Source organism: Pholcus phalangioides, unplaced genomic scaffold, assembly GCF_987345545.1.
Source record: "Pholcus phalangioides strain wild (caught in Gottingen) unplaced genomic scaffold, Ppha-v1.0 ptg000015l_1, whole genome shotgun sequence".
Lineage (NCBI taxonomy): Eukaryota > Metazoa > Arthropoda > Arachnida > Araneae > Pholcidae > Pholcus > Pholcus phalangioides.
In genome coordinates, this window is record NW_028301608.1 from 42,060,192 (window position 1) to 42,066,268 (window position 6,077).

The 6,077-nt window shown below is 36.8% G+C and overlaps 1 non-coding gene across 1 annotated transcript; it reads left to right on the plus strand.

Annotated features, from left to right (window-relative positions):
• Positions 1-5,726: 5,726 nt before the first annotated feature.
• Positions 5,727-5,798, plus strand: TRNAT-GGU (transfer RNA threonine (anticodon GGU)). The gene has a single exon. It is a non-coding gene; the product is annotated as a tRNA-Thr (tRNA).
• The last annotated feature ends 279 nt before the right edge of the window (positions 5,799-6,077 follow it).

Here is a 6,077-nt window from a genome sequence, read left to right on the forward strand (position 1 = left end):
CTCGCCTCAATTTGCCGGAAAGGAATTTTGTGTTCTTCCACGCACATACCTACGAACTATATACTCTTATATATTTATTTTATTTTCTCAAAGAGAGAAGTGAGAAAGACATGTCGGATTCCAGAGCTAGACCTGTTTTTTATTTGTTTTCTCCATTATTTTATTTTATTTTTCTCACACATATCATGTCGATGCTTTGATTTTGTGTTTTGTATTGAATATCTTATTTTTTTATCTCCATGCTGAGTGAAAAAAAACCCTACGCAGCAAATACTTTCGAAATTTTCCGGCTTACGATAAATAAAAAAAATTGTTTTTCTTAAAAAAAATTCACTTTATATAATCGGTTTGGAATTAAATATATCTCAATCTTGCAAAATAGTTCAGATAATTTAGTACTTCCGGAAAAAAAGTTGACTTGGCTTCTGAAATAATTAGTTTATATATATTTTATTCCACTTGATTTATGAATTTGAATTGATTTAGAACTGATGGAAAAAGGAGAAACAATTGAATTTAAAGTTTCGCACATTTTTACATTGCCTTGTAAATAGAAAGTAGGATTTATCTTAACTGGTATAAAGTACAGTTAAACGAAGGAGAAATTTATCACCGAAAAATTGATTATTTATTTGTTGCACGTTACCGGGATTTCCAAACGGTGTGACACTGATTTTTTTTTTCTTTTTTGGAGAAAAACGACAAAATCAGATTTTAAAAGAAAAATTACTGAGAAAATGCAATGATTCTTTTTTTGTTAATTTTATTTTTATACTAATAAGTAGAGTCCGGAAGTTTTCCGGCAAAATGTCATAAACGCCTATTTTTGCCTATTTTCGAACTTTTTTTTGTTGTAAAAATGCCTTATTTGAAAAATTTTCACGCGTTTCAAGGTATTAAACAGCGGTTGCAGAATAAACAAAAAAATGGGTTAATAGATGGGTTAATAGGGGGATATGGTCCCCTCTTGCAGATATACAGGTCTCGCAGCTTGATTTCATACTTGAAATAAGGCAGTTTATCATTTCCTGTGGCAATTGGTCCCACTCGTTCAGCAATGCCCTGGATGGTTCCCGGAACGGGGGTTGCGAGTTGCAATTGCCCTCCCCAGAGCGTCCCAGACATGCTCTATAGGGTTAAGGTCTGGAGATCTGGCTGGCCTATCATCCGGCGAATATCCTCACTCTCTAGAAAATCGTCGAGCAGAAGAGCTCCATGTGGCCTCGCAGTTATCGTCCATTAAAATGAACTCAGGGCCAACTGCACCCCTGAAAAGGCGAGCATAGGGCTCCAAGACCTCACCCCTTTACCTCACGCCAGTCACAGTGCCTCTTTCAAAGACATGGAGAGTTGTGCGGCCATCCAACATGATGCCTGCCCAGACCATTAAACCTCCTCCGCCATAATGGTCGATTTCGCGGACATTGGAGGGTAAGTAGCGGGTCCGTGGTTCTCTCCATATGACCGTACGGCGAGAATCGGTGCTTATGCTGAACCGGGACTCATCAGTGAAGAGAACGGTCGCCCATTGATCCATACTCCAATCTCTATGCTCTCTGCACCATGATAAACGGATTCTCCTGTCCGTAGAAGTGAGCGGAACGCAAACAGCAGGTCTTCTTGCAAACAACCCTCTCTCATGATGTCTTTTGGAAACAGTCACCCTTGATACACGGGTTCCTGTGGCTGCATACAAGTCACGAGAGAGCTGAGAAGCTGTAGTACTCCTGTAACAGGAGTACTACAGGCCTCGCTATAATCGACAAATTGCGATCTTCTCTGGCCGTCGTGGCTCTTGGACGACCTTGCCCAGGCTTTCTCCCGATGGATCCGGTATCCTGGAACTGTTTCCATAAGGTACACACGACGCTGGGCGTTAAATTGAACTCTCTACAAATCTGGACTTGAGATTGTCCTGCTTCTAGCCTCCCCACAATTCGCCACCTCATTCAATCATCTAAACGTTGGTGGTTACTCATTTTTTCTGTTACAATTTGAAATTAACCGATTGCTGCAAAATAACACCAAGAAATTCGCCGAGGTGTGCTAGCGAACGAAATACGTCTTAACTTACTGGCGCTTATAAAGCCTGCTTCTCTACTGGCTCCGCCAACACACAAGTGCACGCTTACGTATTTGACGTACAAGATTTGCATTTTTGTCTAGAAGCAGTGGTTTTACATCCAGTTCAGTTATTTTCATGAAATTCGATAAAATATGCAAATTCTCTTAATTTATTTCACCGGTGTATCTTGATGATGCATTGAACTGCATTGAAAATGTAGAGCTGAGAGAGATCACTGACCAAGAGATCATCAGTTGAAGTCTTCGCTCACCCAAGCCGTGCAAGAGTTGAGAGGGTTCTGGACCTGAGGCCCTTTTTTTTATTGTGGGTAACATTTTATTTTTCTTTAAGCCACAAATCAACTGCAAACAACCATGGCAAGTTATTCTAGATATAAATAGCATTCGGTTGAACTGACCAGAGACGCCCAGAGGTGTGTGGCCAGGTCCGCTACTGTAGGGGGGGGGGAGGTGGGTCTGGTGCCCCGGGTGATGGACCAAAGAAGGGGGCGCAGATGTCACACTTTAACCACTCGTTCAACATAACATGATGGTGTTAAAATGCGTACTTACCTAGGCTGACCAAGCATATAATTGTGGTTCTGTGTGTGACAGTTGCGGCAACATCGGGCCCTGCCCTTAAAGTATGTGTCCGTATACGGGGTAATATGAATAAAAGAAAGTTTATTTTTTTCTTTTACGACGGTATAACACTTGTTATACACTTGTATAACACGGTATAGGCTTGTTTCAACTATAAAAATTGTAATGGATTTTCCAAATAATGCAGCAAATAAATGAGAATCATTCGTTACACGAAGGAGCCCACCACTCATTTCCTCTATGGGTTCCACGTCTGGTAATTCTGCTCTGGAATCGATCTAATCTCGAAAGATCACTAACACTTTATTTTTGGCATGAAATCAATTAAAGTTTGAAAATAATGCAGTTATTATAAGCTATCATTTAAACATTTTAAACCGGGTAAATGCAATCAATTTTTAACCAGTTTTCGTAGACTTAATATCTAAACTTTCAGTTATTTTTCCCTTTCAAGTTGATTATGAATGTTTTTTAGTGCCTGTTTTAACATTTTTAATGCTTTTTTGCCTGCCTGTTTTAACCATTTCAAATGCTTTTTTGCCTGCCTGTTTTAACCATTTTTAATGCTTTTTTGCCTGCCTATTTTGGTCATTTTTAGTGCTCAAACTTCCGGGCTCTACTAATGAAGTTTCGGACAAATTTTGAAAGCTTAGGGAGCCACAAGGACGAAAATTTCGAAAATCATGACACATGGAATCTTGGTTTCCTCAAAGAGAAATGCTACATTACACAGATACTATTTAAAATTGATCTAATGTACTGTATTAAAAACTAGATTAAGTTTGCGTCACATATAAGAGCTTACTATGAATTATAATGTTATGGAAATTTAACAGTGTTTAATGTTATATTCATTAAGGGTCTCGGAGCATGTGTGAAAATTCGTAAACAAAAACATATTTTTCAATATTTAAATGCAATAACTTTTGCGTCCGCTGCGTTCGACTGTTAGTTCTACTTGCAGCAAAAATATTTTTAAATGTTTAAATACAGTGAAACCTGTCTATAACGATAATAAAGAAACACAAAAATATTGTTACAGACACAGGTTATCGTTGTAGATAGTTTGAGCATTTTTACGCTACTTCCTATTATATAGGAGTTCTTTCGGGGCTACAAAAATATCATTGTAGACAGGCTTATCGTTTTACAAAGGTTTCATTGTATAAGGCACTGGCAAGCATTATTTATGCTAAGGTTTACCATTAAAATGATCTTTTCTCACAACTATGATTCTTATCAAATGAGAGACATTTTATCAAACACTACTTGATCAAATATCTTTCGAGCTACTACTAAAGTGGAACATGCTTCAAGGCGAGGATTTCTTAAAAAAAAATGATTTACAACAATTTTATGGACGAAATATTGATACATTTTTTTTTCATTTTTCACCAACATGTGAGCTATTGAAGTTAAAATGTGAAAGGAAATAAAACAATTAAATACTAAAATCATAAAACTCTCGTCAAACTGCTCAAAAATATCTACAAAAATGAAATAAAAAAGAATGCCTAAAGTGAATAAAATTTTTAAATGTTCCTTAACCCGTTATATCCGACATTATGAAAAACAGAATAAGAAAGTTTTAATAAATTAAAATAAAAGTATAAATGTAATGATAATAATAAATATTTATTATGTAAGTTATTTGGTAGGTCATTTTAGTTCTGATTAAAGACAAAAAAATGTTTTTGAAGCAGTCAATTAGTTCAAAACAAGTCATCTAAGCTAATACAAGTACCATCAGGATATAAAGGGTTAAACACAGGTGATTTTTCCCATAGAAAAACATGGAAATCCATACTCTTGCATCGACTCCCCCCCCTCCCAAATATAAATATATACTTTTTTATCTCCAAAAATCCATACTTGATATTAACAAACTCATCTTATGCCTCTCGGATGTTATACTAGACTGTAAACGTACTTAGTTTAGGAAAAAAATTCCGTCATCTTTTTTTTTCCGGGTATACATATCTTGCTTTCCCTTCTCCAAAACACTCGGAAGCCTTTACAGGCAATAGACTCGGGAAGAGAAGCAATAAAATTTGTTCGTGGACATATACCACACACAATTTATGTAAGCGCTCTCCTTCGAGATCAAAACATAAAGAGAAGAAATAATCTTCCCTTGAAGAGTGTACTTGGAAGTTTCAACGAGAAAAAGCATAAAGATATCCAGAGGTAAAAAATGAAACAAATATGCTATCAATATATCGCTATCGATGGCTATTGCTACACGTATCAGACTTAAGATTGTTTGGAGTTCAGGAATGGATGTCCGAGACTTCATATGAATCTTACCGATATTTGGCACCTACTCTATACGATTCTTCGATACCATTCCGGGACACATAAAAAAAGTTTTGTGATCGGTTGGGATAAGGTTATAAACAGTATTCCACACTTCTCTTCCTCACCACATCGGACCAAGTGGATTGTAAATATTTACAGCCTTTCTATAATATTAATGTAATAGCTAAAATAATATTCACAATATAATGCAATGAAAATGTGCTACAACATATGTTTTAAGTTAACCTTATACCGGCCGAATTCAGATTTGAATTTAGTTTATCATTATTGTTTCTCTTGTTTTCCCTTCCCATCCTTTAGTTCAGAGATACCAACCATGAAATTCACGAAAAAAAAAATTCTTGAGCTTTCTGGATTTGCTCATGTGCAACAATATTGAAATCAAAAGCAAAAAAAAATTAAACTTTTTGTTCTTCCTTGAAAATAGGGGATTTAATTTTTTGGTTTGTTTTTTTGCTATTGTATAATTCGGTTTTGCACTTTATATTGAATACTTTTCTGTCTAATTTGTCTCATTTTTTGTCTTAAAACCAGGCAAGGTTTTTCTGAATAAATAATAGAATTTTATGAGAGCAAAGTTTTTGACTGTTAAACCTATGTAACTATTATTGTAAACCTGGTTCATGAACATTTTTTGAGATAATTATTAATCACTGTTTGCATTGTACTTTCAATCATATCGCCATAGTCAGAGTCATATACTTCCCAACCTCAAACTGTGATGGCATATAGCGTAACTCTCCTCTGTAGCTTAGTGGTCAGAGCACTCGTCCGGTAATCGAGGGACCCGGGTTCGACTCCCGGTAGAGGCAGAGATGAGTTTTAGCCGCTGTGGTGGTCGAGTGGTTACAATGCCGGACTCGTGATGCGAGGATCCGGGTTCGAACCCCACAGTGGTGGTCGGCTGAAGTTGGTTTTCTGTGGTTCCCAACTTCAAGGCGCAAATGCGAGCCGATCTCCCCGTTAAAAAGTCTCGCCACAGAGAGCAACAGTCCTACAACGATAAATCATTCAACCATAACACTTCACTCATAGTTAGAAAAACTGGGGGCAGATGGCAGCACTACACATAACAAGCATTACACCGAAAC